We start from the raw sequence: 17,716 nt of genomic DNA on the forward strand, positions 1-17,716 counted from the left end.
TCACCTGTCTCCTTGATTGGATGTAATCGTGTGAGATAGAACGATTTGAAGGAAGATTCTCCGGTTGCAGATCTAAACTTAGAATAAAAAGATCACATGAATTCCGTATTTTTTTGTTGTTGTTTCTCGCAGCCAGACATCGTGTGTTATGATGGTTGAGCAACGTTGAGGTGACCAATTTATACTATTCATATTATTTTTTTTATTATTGGAACTACTTTTATCATCTTAGTCGTTAGTATTGCCATTGCTACTAATACTAATATATCATTATTATTGTTATTGGCAATCTTCTCTGCCTTGAAAGTTCGTTTCAATAAAGTTGTGTGACCTTTTCCGTCTGCGGTTTTTCTAGTTGACTCAAACTGTCTGCTGCACGTGTCCGTCTCCGTAGTACGCCTTCTTCCAACTCAATCTCCCGTTCCCTCCACGGCTCCTTTTAAGCACCTGCTATAGTCTAATTTGCATAGAAACGGCTAGAGTTACTCACGCATGACCGTCAAGCATAAAAGCAACTCCGAGTCACCAGTTTTTAAGCACACACACACACACACACACACACACACACACACACACACACACACGCGCGCGCATACTAATCAGGTAAGTCACGATGTTTCGTACATCTTCTTCATTTTTTTTTTTTTTTTTTTTACACAGTGATCACCACTTATCAAGGCCCGGAAGCCACTCAGGGATAAGGGTTATTGCAAGTACATTAAGTTAGTGAGGAGATTTGCTGAAGTGTTTACTTAAGGGGGCGGTTCATTAGGAATTTGTTAACATTGGACTTAAAGACATCCAAATTGTAGTCCGGAGGGAAGCAGGCAGACGGAACAGAGTTCCACAGGCGTGCAGTTCTAAGAAAGAAGCTTTGTTCATGGAATCCGCGTTTTGATTTAGGCACAGATATAGAGTGGGGGAAATTTTTCACAGTGAATTCAGCTAGACGGGTGTTTCTCGTGAAAGATTGGCGAGGGGGGGACCAGAGATTGGAGTTCAGACGAGCATCTGCCATGGAAATAACGATAAAATAAGGACAGGCTCGCAGATTGGATAATACTATTTACCAAATTTCTCATGAGCAACAGATTTTTTAATATGCCTAATACTATGTCTATTTTTATAAAATGTATCTATGTTTCTCGCCTCTACATAACTTATACATATTTTTATTCATTAATAAGTATTTATAAAAATAAAAATGCGATAGCATAAAGAACTAAAGTATGTTTTAATCCTAAAACGATCCAATTACGAAATGAAATACATAAGAATGCATTTCCGTTTCTTTCTATACACGTTAGCCATTTTAATTTTTATCACTCGTTGAAAAGGAGTTAAGGTTTACTTCGCAAAGCTTCGAAATTTGAAAGCAATTTGGACAGACTAAACCGGTTTAATTACGAGTTTATATCAAACAGAATTAATTTGTGCTTTTTATATTTCGTAAACATTAACTGTTTTTTTATTGCACTTTTAAATGTATTAACTTCTACTGATGAGACCGATTGAACATACTTCGTTTTATGATAAACAAAAAATTGTATTATGTGATACGGTCCAAATGATTGTTTGGGAGTAAACAAAACTAAATATTCAGTCTCTATTCTCCTGCACATAACTATATATAGAGAGAGATAGTAAGAGAAAGAGAAAGAGAGAGAAAGAGAGAGAGAGAGAGAGAGAGAAAGAGAGAGAGAGAGAGTACGACTCAATGTCCGGCATCTTCCAGCAGGTTTCGTAAACAGTCAAAAAGTGCCGAAGCGATCAACCAATCAGTTGTCAGAATATAAGATTCAACGAAAGCGTGAAATTCATTAAATTAAGCGAAAATGACTTTCAACTAGGTGTGTCGAGGTGAAATCTCTCCATCCTCATGTTAAAAATTACTTTCTAAATAGAACGACTGCCTTTAAGTTATTATTTTGCATATATATATATATATATATATATATATATATATATATATATATATATATATATATATAAAATTTAAAGATCTAATAACGAACACAGAGGTTCTCCTCCGCTCAGGGATGGAAATCACACAAGTCACAATAATAAGACACTGTTTATGCTGGTCTGGACACCTTGCCCGAATACCTGACAACCGTCTACCTAAGCAAGTTCTTTATTCAAAACTTGCCATCGGAACTAGAAAGGTCGTTTTAAAGATCAGCTAAAAATCTACTCTTACATCGGCCAAAATTGACACAAACACCTGGGAAGTCAATGCAGCCAACAGGGAGAGCTGGAAAAGAAAAATATATGAAAACACCGAAATTTTCGAAAACAACAGAAGACAACCCCCCCAAAAAAAACAAAAAAACAAAAAACAAAACAAAAAGAGCCCAACGAAAAGCTGCGAACCCTCCTACTATTCCCTGTGACGGCTGCAGCCGCCTCTTCCGTGTACAAATAGGATTTGTTTCAAATCGTAGGAAATGTCAATGAGCAAAATGTAAACTCGTATCCGAGTTCCGCCAACGACGATATATATATATATATATATATATATATATATATATATATATATATATAATTTAAAGGAGATTAGAACAATAGTCTAAAGAGCTGAGTGTATTTTAATGTAACAGTGAAATTACTAGTTTAATTAAAATACAGGAAATAGAAAGTGCTCGTTGTAATTTAGATATATAATAAGCTCGATAGTTAAATGTCCTAGAGCTAATTCAATATTAAGTAATGTGATTGATAATTTAAAATTTAAAAATCAAATTATAATTAAATTAAAAATCCGTTTCATAAGAAGGAACAACAACAAAATCAATTATCTGTACGATTGTTTCGGAAAACAATGCTTTTTATTGTGGTATACATCAAGTTATGTACAATAATTATATATAGTTTTTTGATAAGCAAGGTCTCCTCATCAGCAAATTTTGAAGGGTTTTTATTGAATTTAAAAGACACCATAAATAAACCTAGCATTAAAAGTAAGGCAGATGAATCTGAAAAAATTGAAATAAAAGGTCTTTTAATTTTTCGTTTTTTGAAATCAGGAACTGTGGTTAAAATAGTCATTTAGATGTTTGCTATAGCTTTTTATCTTATTGATATCTTATATATATATATATATATATATATATATATATATATATATATATATATATATATATATATATAATATAAAGCTGAACGTCTATGTGTGTGTGTTTGTGTGGTCACGAATAGGCTCTTATACGGTTGACTATTTTAAAAAAACTGATTACATATAATGATAGAAGATGTATCGATGATCAGGAATGGGTATATTTGATCTGGCAGAACGGTAGTTCATAATAATTGTGTGCCATGCGTACGCGCCTGGCCCCCAAAGTATGGAAATAAAAAATGAAAAAAAAAAAACGTTTACAAGGATTTTTTATATAGATGTACATAAGAATACTTTGATAAGTATGTTTTAACTTAAATATAGATGGTATAATAAAATTGTGGAGTCTGTGTTCGCGCCTGTACTCCATAGAAATATGTCACAGACTTTAACAAAGCCTTTTCATATCTATTTGCGTAAGTATACTTTGATAATTATGTTTCAGTTTGAAGAAATATGGTATAATAAAGTTATTGGATGTTCATTCGCGCCTGACCTCAATAGAATGTAAATATGTCACAAAGTTTAACAAGGTTTTTTAAAAGGGGTGAGGGTCAACAATAACACATTAACTTTAATCTAAATTCACGTTAGCTTTTATTTCTTTTTTTAGTTGAATCATATTGTGTCGAATAAATTCACCTCATAAATTCACGTTCTTATTAAAGTGAAAGCAAAAAAAAAGGTCGGAACTTAAGACCATTCTCGACACAAATTTTGCATAACTCTGAGTTTTTTCCTTCTCCACTTGCATGTGGCACTCTTTCGAAAATAGATAAATAGATAAATAATAAAAAATAAGAACGTTACTTGTTATCGTGTCAGAAGAAGGAAAAAACCCTGCTCACGTGATTACGTGTCTTTTTTAAAAAAATACATAAACTTTTTATTTTTATTTATATATCTGTTTAAGTTTTTTGTCAGTGTATTAGAAGGAATTCAGTTGATTACAACCCTTTCTGCGTGTTCTTTACATTACAATAGTACAACCCTGAATCCGACGGCGCAATACTACACCGTTCAATACTGTAAAACTGAAACGAAGCTGTTCTGCTTGAAAAGGGCGCCATTTTCTTCTTATTCATATTTATATCGATTCTTTGCTTTAAAAAACTAAAGTAATTACGTGTTTACTTTTTTAATATCACATTTTGCTGTTTCGGATTATTTTACTAAAGTAAGTAAAGCTTCATTATTTTTCAAAACTGTTTTTGTTTCTTTGTTTTTCGATATTTCATCGATATTATTCAGTAAGAGTGTTTAGCAGAAAAGCCAACAAACGACTACCCGAAAAAATAAATATACAAGAAATAAATGTTACTACAGTCAATAAAAGTTCAGTTCATGTTTTTTTTTATTTTGAAATAGTTTTTAATGCTCGTTACTTGAAATAATTTCAGCGAACCGAAATTAAAACGAAATTTGAGGCGATAACTACTTAAATAAATTTTTATATAAACTACACATACCATAATCGAATATTCCTCAAGCACAAAATAACGGAAAACATTAAAAATATATATATATATTATTCCTTAATTGGAATTCATTTTTGAGATGAGCATTATATATTAATTTATTTTATTTCGGACTATTATTCTCATCTTTATGAGTTGTTGTTTTTGATCTTTTATTAGTTTTGTTTATTCACAACGTTTCGGCCAACTATTCCTCTGACATTAAAATATGTTTATAAATATTCCTTACGTTGACGGAATTCTCTTAAATTGTTAACACAGAATGCTCAGGTGCCCTTCCTTCAAATTGAAAACGGGGTTCTCCATTTCAAAGTCGCTGCCATTTTGATTTTTTTTTATACCGGTTCGTGAATTAAAAAAAAGAAATTTTTTACAAACTACTTGAAAATACAAACCAATGAACTTTTCTACCATAAAAGTAACTATATATATATATATATATATATATATATATATATATATATATATATATATATATATATATATATATATATATATGGAAACAATTTTGTGTTTACTATGAACTTTTTACGCAAATATTATACAAGTATAAATCATGTAGAATATTTGCATGAATATAATTATACGTAATAGTTTACTCTAGATGATCGTCCCATAAGAAAACTGAAAAAACTAATAGGGAATTAATTACAATGAATGTTTAAAGAAATATACAAATTGGCTAGATCTTTTGCTAGTGAATGCATTTCCACAACCCATATATAGGAAAATTGTATTTTCCTTTTAAATAAATAGAAAAGAGGCTTGCCTTTTTTCTGTTGTTCTTGGCCTTAGGGCCGGGATCAAAGTGTAGTATCTGGCCGGCAGATACTGCAAGCAAAGACCATATGTGGGGGCAGCCCCACATATAAGACCTTGGTCAATGTAGGGGCAGCCCTTCATACCAATTGTCACTATCCAGCTCCCCTACTCCCCGGGTAGTTGGTCCCCATTTCACCTTCACTCCTCACATTAAAAATCGGCCTTGTGCCTAATTTGCTCGGTGGGGAAGCAAATAAATACCATCTGGACGGCAGATACTGCAAGCAAAGACCATATGTGGGGGCAGCCCCACATATAAGACCTTGGTCAATGTAGGGGCAACCCTTCATACCAATTGTCACTATCCAGCTCCCCTACTCCCCGGGTAGTTGGTCCCCATTTCACCTTCACTCCTCACATTAAAAATCGGCCCTGTGTCTAATTTGCTCGGTGGGGAGGGGAGCAAATAAATACCCTTTTTTCTGTTGTTCTCGGCCTTCGGACCGGGATCAAAGTGTAGTATCTGTCTGCAGATGCTGCACTTAAGATAATTTGTACCAGTCAATGGAGGGGGAACCCTCTATACTGGGACAATTATTATTTTTAGTAACCAGAGTGCCCCCTTTTTGCCTACTTTGGGGGGAGCTAGTTTTTACCCCACATTAAAAACGGCCTTGTACCTAATTTGCTTTGGTGGGGAAGCTAATAAATACATTTAGTTCGTGCGAAACAGGCTTGAGTACGTGTTCCCTGCCTAGGCATGGCACACGCCGACCGAAAAAGCAATCTCTAGTACAAATAAGACAATCCCGGAATGGATCAGCCCCTTAGCTAGTTGGTATAAATGAGCTCCATGTCCCAAATCTTTATTTTAGGTGTTAGAATACCTCCAAAGAAGCCCAGTCCTGATCAATTTATTTTTGTCCAAACCCGTCCCAATGGTATATTTCTTGGAGTTCACCGAACATCCCCATGCCCTCACCCCCTTTATTTTGTCGGTAGTTGTGCCCAATTCCTCTTAGGAAGTGCTCCCTTGTTTTCGGCTGATACCGGAAAACAGGAAGCATTTCAAAATTAAATAGGTAAGGGTGGGTCCTCATTTACCACATTCATCGCTTAACGTTTTATTTGGTTCATTTATTTTTTATTACTGTTATTTTTCTTTATTTGGGGGGTGTTTTAAGGCTCTCATTACTCCCCACCCATCAACCGCATATATCATACACATCACCATTCCATCCTTCATATATCATACGCACCACCTTCGTTGTTTCATTGTAAATAAAATCATAATAAAATAAATAAATAAAGTCATTGTAAAAAGCTTGTAAATATTGTTCATGTCATCTGGGGCTTTAAGTAGATCCAACCCCTAGAGTGTATGCGGTATTGTGGTGACTGCAACTAGTTATAGGGAATAGACTAAGTGGACGACCCCCACACCCATTTCCTCCCACACCCTTTTTGGCCTCATGCCACATTTAAAAAGAATCATTTACATGTTTTATATAATTTTCATTCAAAAATTTTGTAAAATCTGTGAATTTTCTTCTTTAATAAATATTTAAATAGAAAAGAGGCTTGCCTTTTTTCTGTTGTTCTCGGCCTTCGGGCCGGGATCAAAGTGTAGTATCTGTTCCGGCAGATACTGCAAGCTATGACTAGCTATGACTAGCTATGACTAGCAAAGACCAGATGTGGGGGCAACCCCACATGCCTGACCATTAACCAGCTCCCATTTCCCACCTCTCGGGAGCTGGTCCCCTTTTTCCCTTCCCCCTCCCTTCACTCCTCACATTAAAAATCGGCCTTGTGCCTAATTTGCTCGGTGGGGGAGCAAATAAATACCATCTGTTCCGGCAGATGCTGCACTTAAGATAATTTGTACCAGTCAATGGAGGGGAAACCCTCTATACTGGGACAATTATTATTTTTGGTAACCAGAGTGCCCCCTTTTTGCCTACTTTTAGGGGAGCTGGTTTTTACCTCACATTAAAAACGGCCTTGTGCCTAATTTGCTCAGTGGGGGAGCAAATAAATACCATCTGTTCCGGCAGATGCTGCACTTAAGATAATTTGTACCAGTCAATGGAGGGGAAACCCTCTATACTGGGACAATTATTATTTTTGGTAACCAGAGTGCCCTCTTTTGCCTACTTTTAGGGGAGCTGGTTTTTACCCCACATTAAAAACGGCCTTGTGCCTAATTTTCTTTGGTAGGGAAGCAAATAAATACATTAAATAAATAGAAAAGAGGGTTTTTAATATGAATAGCAATACACACAAAAGAAAAACGAATTTATAGGAGTATAGAATATATATATTATTATTATTATTGTTATTTACTATAATAATTATTAAATGCCTACAAACACTAGTGTTTCATCCTTTCGGGAATTTTTAGTGAAGGGTGTCACGATTAACACCTGTCGATAGATTTGAACCCGGTGACAGAAACCATCCCTGGCTCCATTAGCCAGGACAATATCCATTCAGCTACCATTAACCGCGAGAGATGTGAAACTTTAAACATTTATTTCATTAAATGTTTTTAACGTCATATGTATTCAAAAGAAATTTACATTCAGTGAGTATCTTCATTTGCATATTACATAAAATATTTTTATTTTAATAATTAGCTCGACGTTATAAATTATTTTTTCTAATGGAATCGTTTCTATTGTTCTATTTAGAAATATTATTTAAAGTTTATTTATTTAATCTTTTAAAATTATCTTGCCAGTAGGTATGCAATTTGTGATGGATCTCTTTACAAATGCTTGTACCTGCTTCGCACTGGCAGTAAGCATTAAGAATACTTAGGTTATGTGCGCTCCCACTCCTGGCGATTTGTATGTGGAACCTGATATATTCATCTATAGAAAGCGCCTTGAAGTGGTAAAAAATTTTGTCTACCTTGGTAGTATTTTATTAAGTAATGGCACTCTTGATGCGGAAATAGGACAGAGAATCAGCAAGGCATCAGACGCATTTGGAAGGTTACAAGATGGAGACTGGTCTGATTGTGATCTAATTCTGACAACTAACATATCAGTATATCAAACATGTGCATTGCCATCCCTACGCCATGCCTCTGAAACATGGACCCTGTACTGGTCGCGTGTGGAACAGCTCGAGAGGTTTCATCAGCACTACCCTAGACACATTCTTGGTTTAAAGTGGGATGGTTTTGTCCCTGATACATATGTCTTGAATAAGGCCAAACCCACCAGTATTGCTATCATTGTTATTAAGAATCAAACGCGTTGGGCTCAAAAAAGGTTTCGTTTTAGTGAACTTTCATGTTCTTGTGGACAGTTGGGAGACTCTAGCGTCTGATCGCAAGCAGTGAAGGACACTGATATACAGGAACGCAGAACACTTTGATGCGGTAAAGATAGACCGAGCGAACCTCAAGAGAGCATGTTGGAAGGACCAAACCTTGACACCCGATCATGAAGATCTCTGGATCTGTGAGGTGTGTGAGCGGGCAGGTCTCGTTAATCACATGAAAGCGTACGATTATACAAGTTTCGTTACTGCTGGTTTCATCCTAACCAATGACCGCCGTCAGTGGCATGTCTTTTTGAGAGTTTGCAAGTCGCTGGCAGGGCTAAAATAATAAAAAAAAAAAACTTCGGGCACATAACGTTCAGTGAGTGAGGGATTGGCAATCGTTTGACCAGACGAAAATCATTTAGAAATATTATTTGAAGTTTATTTATTTATTTGATTTTTAATTTAACTTATATTTGTATTTTATTTATTTTCAATAATTAATAGTTAGCAACAGTTGCATTTAAAACCGGAAATAAGATTTTTATTTAAGCTATGAGAATTATTTCCTGTTTAAGCTATGAAAGTTACTTCGCGTTTGATTTTTATCGACTAACATGAATGTGTTTTATTCTTCCGTTAATACAACATGTAGTTATTTTTCGTAACAAGTAAGGATATTTAGCGTATCTTAAATAGTATACGGTGAATCCCTCGGCCCGTCTATATTTCAACCGAGCAACACCGGGTATATACAGACAGTGTATATATATATATATATACATGTATGTAAACATATGTATGTATGTAAACATGTGTATGTATATATGTAAACATATATATATATATGTATATATGTTTACATATATATGTATGTACGTATGTATACATGCAGATATATATATATATATATATATGTATATCTATGTATATATATGCATACATATGTATATGTGTGTATATATATATGTATATCTATGTATATATATGCATACATATGTATATGTGTATATATATATGTATATATGTGTGTATATATGTGTATAGACATATATATATGTATATATGCATATATGTGTATATATATTTATATATATGTATATATACATATATGCATATGTATATGTATATTTATATATATTTATACATATGTATATTTATATATATGTATATGTATATATGCATATATATGTTTATATATGTGTATATATATGTGTGTGTATATATACACACACATATATATTATATATGTATGTATATATATATATATATATATATACGTACATTTTCACCCATTTCTTTTTCGAATGACGTCATCGTATTTTAGTGACTCCACCCATAAGTTGCAACCCAATTTTAGAATATTTAATAATTGGTAAACACTTGTTAGCCCTAGTTGTTGCCATCTGGGAGAACGATGAATGTCTTTCATACTAAGATTTGCTTACATAAACATTCCTTTTTCCCTTTTAATTCCTTTGAATTGGAAGGTCCGTGTGGAAAGGAAATAAAACGATTCGAACAGAATAACATTTATACTATCATTAACAATGCCAATAATATTCTTTATTTATTTTCTCCTTTCTTTTATTCTTTCTTTTTTTCTTCTTTTCCTCTACTTTCTAATTTCTCTTTTTCCTTTTTCTCGTCATACGGTTTTCTTTTTCCCTCTCGTTCTTGCATTTTTTTTCCTCATTTTACTTCTTCTTATCCTCTTCGTCCTCTTCCTGATCCTCCCAATATTTATTACTTCTTTATTCTTTTTTCTTCCTATTCTTCTTCTTTGCCATTCTATTTCTCTTCTTTACCTCTGTATTGTTCTTTTCCTCCATATTTCTTCCTCTTCTTCCTTTCTCTAACACCGAAAACACATGCAACAAAAATGAGTTCACTCAGCAAAAAAAGAAAAAGAAAAAACAAAAGAAAAAAATACAAGATCTAAATAAAGAATGTCACCAACATATATCGGCGGGGGAATAAAAGCAAAGACGCACGTGTGGCGCTGTGTACTTTTCGGCGCGACCTGTTTGTTAATAATACTCACAACAAGCAGCATATCGTCCGTTGCTGTGATTTGTTGCTGCTGCTGTTTTATTATCGTTCATCGAATCAGATTTCTGCACAACCCACAAAGAATTTTATGGTTCGCGTGAAGTTTGCTTGGCCGCAGCTATTAGTTAGACATAAATAATTTTAAGCTCACCCTTAACAGCTACAGCATTCAGCCTCTGCAGTTGCATACGAAGTCAGGGAAGTTTTGATTCAGAACAGAAAGAAATTGTCACAATTCTGTCGCAAGGTCAGTATAGTTAGGCAGAAACTGAGAATCGAACAAAATAACCGGGCAGATCAGACGATTTTGCCGGCTATTTTGATGACTTGAAATGCTAAAATTGTGACCAACATGGTTGGTTGATTAAATACGAGGAATCGACAGTCATAGTTTGCTCTAAATCCTCTATTGGTTAGCGTTTTTTTTTTGTTTTTTTTTTTAAGGAAAGCGAACAGATTCACGGTTTTTAAAGAAATCAGTGATTTAACCCATAGGTTGTATAGATCAGGTATGCCATGTAAATACCACCATTCACCGGTGCATGAAAAACTGGAGCACCAACCAAAACCCACTTCCTCTGACAGGGATTAAAAAGGAAAGCTTTAATCTCATAGTATCTGCCAAAGTCTAGCACCTGTTGTATCGCCACAGTTTTATCTCTTTGTTGGTATTTAATTGCTTTCCTAAAAGAGTAATATGTGACACAAGGTCGTTTTTAATATTGCGCAAAACCAGCTGCCCAAAAAGGGTCACTCAAGAAGTAGGTAAAAATAAAAATGTCCTTAGTATGAAAGGATTTCTCCTACATTGAATAAGGACAAATTAACTTAAGTGTAGTATCAGAACAGATACTACACTCAGATCTCAGTTCTGTTTTGCAAGTACTTCTTCTCCACGCAATGTGCTCCTATGAATGTACTGTACTTGTACGCCCCCGCTTCTCCCTCAAAACGTACGCTGGACTGACCGTATCAAAAGCAAAATCCCACCCTTCAGTATAGAGATATTTAGATGCCGGAAGATTTTCTATTCTTATAGCATCTTTCCTGGGACTGTTTTCTATTCCTATAGAGTCTTTCCTTGGACTACTTGTTATTCCTATGGCGTCTTTCTTCGGACTATTTTCTATTCTAATAGCGTCTTTCTTCGGACTATTTTTTTTATTCCTATAGCGTCTTTCCTCGGACTACTTTTTATCCCATTAGCGTCTTTCTTCGGACTATTTTCTATTCTAATAGCGTCTTTATTCGGACTATTTTTTTTTATTCCTATAGCGTCTTTCCTTGGACTACTTTTTATCCCATTAGCGTCTTTCTTCGGACTATTTTCTATTCTAATAGCGTCTTTCTTCGGACTATTTTTTATTCCAATAGCGTCTTTCTTTGGACTACTTGTTATTGGAATCCTTTCCTGCTCATTGTTTCCCAACCGTATCAAAATACAAAAAAAATTAAAGGGGGCCATCACAGTCATAAGCAGGCCAGTGCCAAGAAAAGAGTGTTTCAGGTTGTACGATTTTGTTTGTTTTTTGTTTGCTTGTTTTTTTTTTTGTTTTTTTTTTGTGTCTTGTTTTTTCACCAGTGAGATGATGGTTATCAGCCTGTAACATTGACGTCACGCAACAGATTGCAGATTAAATATACACATCTTTAAATTATCTGCTCGAGTTTTTGTTTGCGTGAATAAAAATGATCTTGCCCATCAAATTTCATATTCTCATGAATGCGTTTATTTTCTTTTCTTTTTAAAAGAAAATATTTCCCATGAATGTACCCCTCGCCGCATGCGTATGAATTCATCTGTTGACAGTTTAGAAATAGGGATTTCAAAATCTCGACTTATTTTTCCTATGCTATGTGTCTCAGCATCACATGCTCCCCCCTTTGAAATGATCATCAAATATATCACCCCCAACACATTTAGTTACATCCCAGTAACAGGAAGCCGGTTCTAAGTGCCAGATTACAATTCTTTCACCACCCAAGTGCTCCGAAAACGATTTATTTGACATATCTTTCGATATCAGATGTTCACAACCATTTTAATGAATGAAATGAATAAAGAGATGATTATCGCAATAGAATATCAAAGATATTTTGTAATATTTCGGATAGAAATATCATCATCATTATAGTTTAGGGTCTTACACACGTGAAATGAATTCTTAGTTAACAGTATTAACTTTTCGATATGCCAGAACTTTCCTGGCAGTTTGAAAAGACTTATATACGACTTCGTCTAAACGACAATCATCCTGAGCAGGGAGTAAATTTATTAAATTACAACTTGTTCTTTGAATTAAATAATCTACTAATATATATATATATATATATATATATATATATATATATATATATATATATACTCGTGAGCAAAAAAAAATAAAAAATGGGCCAAACAAATTTTTACACTTGATTGCACTAAAAGCTATATTGAACAAAGAACAATTGAACAAGGAAACTTAAACGAGACTAATAACACAGAACATTTACTTTAATAAATGATTAGGATGGAATCGCATTCCCTTTTGATTTCTTTAAAAGATCAATCCTTTTAGACATGCTCTCAACCAAAGTGGAACACTGTGAAGAGGAGATGCTATTTCATTCGCTTTGCATAGCTTCCCACAGTTTGTCATTGTTAAAAAAGTTCTTCCAGCCAATGCACGAGATATTATGGACCAAATATTCTCGATTGGATTTAAATCGGGGCTTTGACCTGGTCGAAATATCACATCAATTGAATTATCAGAAAATCATTTTTTGTAACTTTAGCAGTGTGTGCAGGGCATTATCATGTTGAAAAATAATATTCTGGGATATTCTCAGCTTCTGGATACTGAGTAACAGTCCTGTTTCTAATATTCAAATGTCGTCCTTTGTATTGATTGACTTCTCACATCTAAAAAGTTCCCCAACGCCTGCTGCAGTAAAAATTCCCCATACAATTATGCAACTTGGCGAGAATCCTTTTCCAGTTCTTCTATTGCACCGTTCGGAATCATCGGTAGCATCACTAACAAGAAAAAAATCTTGATTCATCTAACCAGAAAACATTCCTGAACAAGTCTGTATCTTTTTTGCCATAACCCGAGAAAAATCTCTTTCTATCATTGATATTCTTCTTAGATAAAAATGGCTTATTTACACACCTTTTAGAGGAAACCCAATTTCTTTCATTCTTCTAGATATTGTATGCCTAGAAAGAGAATTTCCATCCCCTGTTTTGAATTTTTGCTATAGTCAGCATTAGTTTTCTTTCGATCCTTCCGAACAGTTAACTTAAGCCTGTGGTCATCCTTCAAAGTGAATGCTCTAGGGCGACCAGATCCAAACTTCCCTTTTCTTAAAATACCAAAAATCTGCTTGTAAGTCAGTTTGGACTGCCTTAATCCTGCAATTCGGTTTTTTTTTATATCCTTGCCAAGATGTGGTTTGACCATTTTTAGAATTAATTTTTTCACTTATAATTAGATGCTCTAATACAAATGATCCGCAAAATAGAAAATTTAAGCGAAAGTTAACAAAAATTCATGGAAAAGTATTGAAAAATTGATTTCTTCCTTCTTTCACGCTTGGCCCATTTTTTTTGCTCATAAGTATATATATATATATATATATTATATATATATATATATATATATATATATATATATATTATATTATATATATATATAGTAATTTATAAAATATATATGGCGATTAAGCTACACTGAATATTCTGCGTTTCATCCAACTATAGGATTCGTCAGGCTTATGCGCGAATTCTGTCGTTGCTTCTTGTTTTTATATATGTTGAGGATTTCTAGTCGTCCAATCAGCTTTCTAGTATCCACCGCGCCCCTTCCTACCAGCCAATGGGCATGCATTTTATCAAACAAAGGATCTGTTTTAGAACTAGGTTAGTGGGTTTAGGTGGTCGTTCTCCTTCTTTTTTATTTTTTTTTATACATATAAATATACCTATGTGCACACAACAATGCACATACATATACATATATACATATATATATATATATACATATATATACATATATGTATGTGATCGTTTATGTATATTCATGTTTATTTAATTTATTTATTTGTTTTTTTTTCCTATTGCTATTGTTAGTTTTAAGGCTATTTTGTATCGCTATCCTAGAGTAAGTTTTATTTTGTGAACACAGTTGTTTGCTATTTCCCGCCTACAGTTTAATAGATTTTGAGGTTCTTTAAAGTACAGGATAGAAAATTTTTCATGGAGGCATAATTTACATGGGTCGTCTAAATGTCTGCATGTGGTAGCTTGTCTCATTATTTTCCATTCGACTACCGGCGAATGTCCGCTTTCTTTGAGTTCCCAGTATTTATTCATATATATATTTTATAGTATTTATCCATATATATATTTTATAAATTACTAACTAGCTCTACCTACGTATTGAGCACTTTTGAAGTAAATACTTAAAGTTTACGCATAAATCTATACTTTCATATATTAAATTTATGCGAATAAATTAAGTAGTTATATATATATATATATGTGTGTGTGTGTGTGTGTGTGTGTGTGTGTGTGTGTGTGTGTGTGTGTGTGTATATATATAGCTGAACGTACCGGATTTTGAGGTGTCTAATTACTTTAGTTTTTGTTTCACTCTTTCGTTTTCTTTAATTTTTGAATTTTATTTTTTTTCGTTTCATTTTATTTGTTACCAAATATTCATTTTTTTTAAATAATAATTGCAAAAATATGTTTTAAGTACATTTGTTAAGTTACTAGTTAAACCCCTTTCCCACACCTCACAAAATAATGTCTAAAATAACGACACGCTCAAATTAGAGTACTTAAATAATTTTTTTAAACGGAAAGTTTAGTTCATTTCGAGTAAACAGATTTACAACCGAAATACTCACACAAACATGCAACTTATGAAAATAAACCGGGAAGAAACAAGATATCATTTTCTTATATCAATGGCTAAAAGTATGTAATTCAAATGCATATCGAAATTATTTTATATTTATGAATGGAATTTTTAATATATATGAATTTATGAATAGTACATCGAGTTCTGTGAATGAGTGATTAATAGGAATCACGTGATATATGTTTCTGGAAAATAAATAATTTTGTTGGTTTTATTTGTATTTAAAAAGATACGTTATATTAAGTTCTTTGAATAAATAAATTAAACTTTGTGTATGTCTCTCTCTCTCTCTCCCTCTCCCACTCTCTCAATATATATATACAGTGATGATCATATTTATTGGCACGGTAAAATAAAAGTTAAATTTTGTCTAATAAATTCTAAAAAAGGGATTAAATTAAAGAAAATAACAAAGTATATTATGTATTTTTAACTGGCCTTTCCGATGCAGCAATCGGATTTTAGAAAAAATAAATAACAAAGGAACAACAAACATAATTGCAAAAAACCCTTGTTCAAAATTATTCTTCTTTTAGTATCAGTATAATATCAATCAATTTCCGGTTTACGTGCTTTCTGAACTTTTTTATAGCCATATTATGCTTGTTTAACGCTAATTCAGTGAATAATTTTTTCAGATAATTTTTAGATAGCGATTTATTTAAACTATTATAAGTGACTAAATTATAATTTTCAATCGCCATGGTTAAAACTAAGGAACACAGCGAAGACGTCAGGAAGCTTGTTGTAGCATTCCATACCAATGGGGAGGGCTATGATAAGATTTCAAAGAAGCTAAACCTTCCCAAATCCACTGTTAGAGCCATAATAAACAAGTTCAAATCGCAAGGCCACGTTATGAGTTTAGAGGGTAGAGGGAGAAAAAGGATTCTTTCCCCAAGAGATGAACGGAAAATTGTTCGACAAGTAAAACAAAACCCAAGGATCTCTGTTGGGGAGATTGTTGATGAACAGAGCACCTCTGGAGTGAATGTATCTCGACATACAGTTGGTAGAGTTTTGAAGAGAGCTGGTTTAAAAGCATGTCGTCCGAGAAAGACTCCCTTATTGAAGCCTATTCACCTGAAAGCAAGGCTAGCCTTTGCAAAACGTCATATTGATAAAGATGTTGCATTCTGGAAACGTGTTCTATGGACTGACGAAACGAAAGTAGAGTTATTTGGCCATAATAAAGTGTCTTATATTTACAGAAAATCTGGCGAAGCTTTCCTGCCTAAGAACACCATACCCACAGTGAAGCACGGTGGAGGCAGTTTGATGTTTTGGGGATCCTTTGCTGCCTCTGGACCAGGGCGACTTGTTAAGGTCACAGGTAGCATAAAAAAGGAAGATTATGTTAAAATATTGGATGAAAACCTGAAAGACTCTGCTAAAGAGCTCTCACTTGGTCGTCGTTGGTGGTTCATGCAAGATAATGACCCAAAGCATTCGGCTAAACTGACTAAGAAATGGCTTGAGGACAATCATATAAATGTTTTGGAGTGGCCATCACAAAGCCCAGACCTTAATCCAATTGAAAATTTATGGAGAACATTAAAATTGAGGGTAATGCAAAGGAAGCCTAAGAATCTTATTCAATTGGAGGATTATTGTCAGGAAGAGTGGGCTAAAATTCCTACTGAAAAGTGCAACAACTTGGTTGTAAACTATGAAAAGCGAATGAGGAAGGTAATCAAGGCCAAAGGCTATACAATTGCTTATTAAATAAATCGTGCCAATAATTTTGAACAAGGGTCTTTTGCAATTATGTTTGTTGTTCCTTTGTTATTTATTTTTTCTAAAATCCGATTGCTGCATCGGAAAGGCCAGTTAAAAATACATAATATACTTTGTTATTTTCTTTAATTTAATCCCTTTTTTAGAATTTATTAGACAAAATTTAACTTTTATTTTACCGTGCCAATAAATATGATCATCACTGTATATATATATATATATATATATATATATATATATATATATATATATATATATATATATGTGTATATATACATATGTATATATATACATATATACACACATATATATGTGTAGATATATATGATTACTGGTACTTCTTGACAGAACTTTGCTATTTCTTCAGTGAAGCGTTGTGCGCCTCT

At 33.5% G+C, this 17,716-nt stretch overlaps 1 protein-coding gene across 1 annotated transcript in view; it reads left to right on the top strand.

Moving 5' to 3' along the window:
• Window positions 1-17,716, top strand: part of LOC145270887 (A disintegrin and metalloproteinase with thrombospondin motifs 16-like) — a 353,446-nt gene that overhangs the window by 65,534 nt on the left and 270,196 nt on the right. The window lies entirely within an intron of this gene.

The sequence above is a fragment of the Euprymna scolopes genome, chromosome 4 (assembly GCF_053919585.1).
Source record: "Euprymna scolopes isolate OS-2025 chromosome 4, ASM5391958v1, whole genome shotgun sequence".
Taxonomy (NCBI): Eukaryota; Metazoa; Mollusca; class Cephalopoda; order Sepiida; family Sepiolidae; genus Euprymna; species Euprymna scolopes.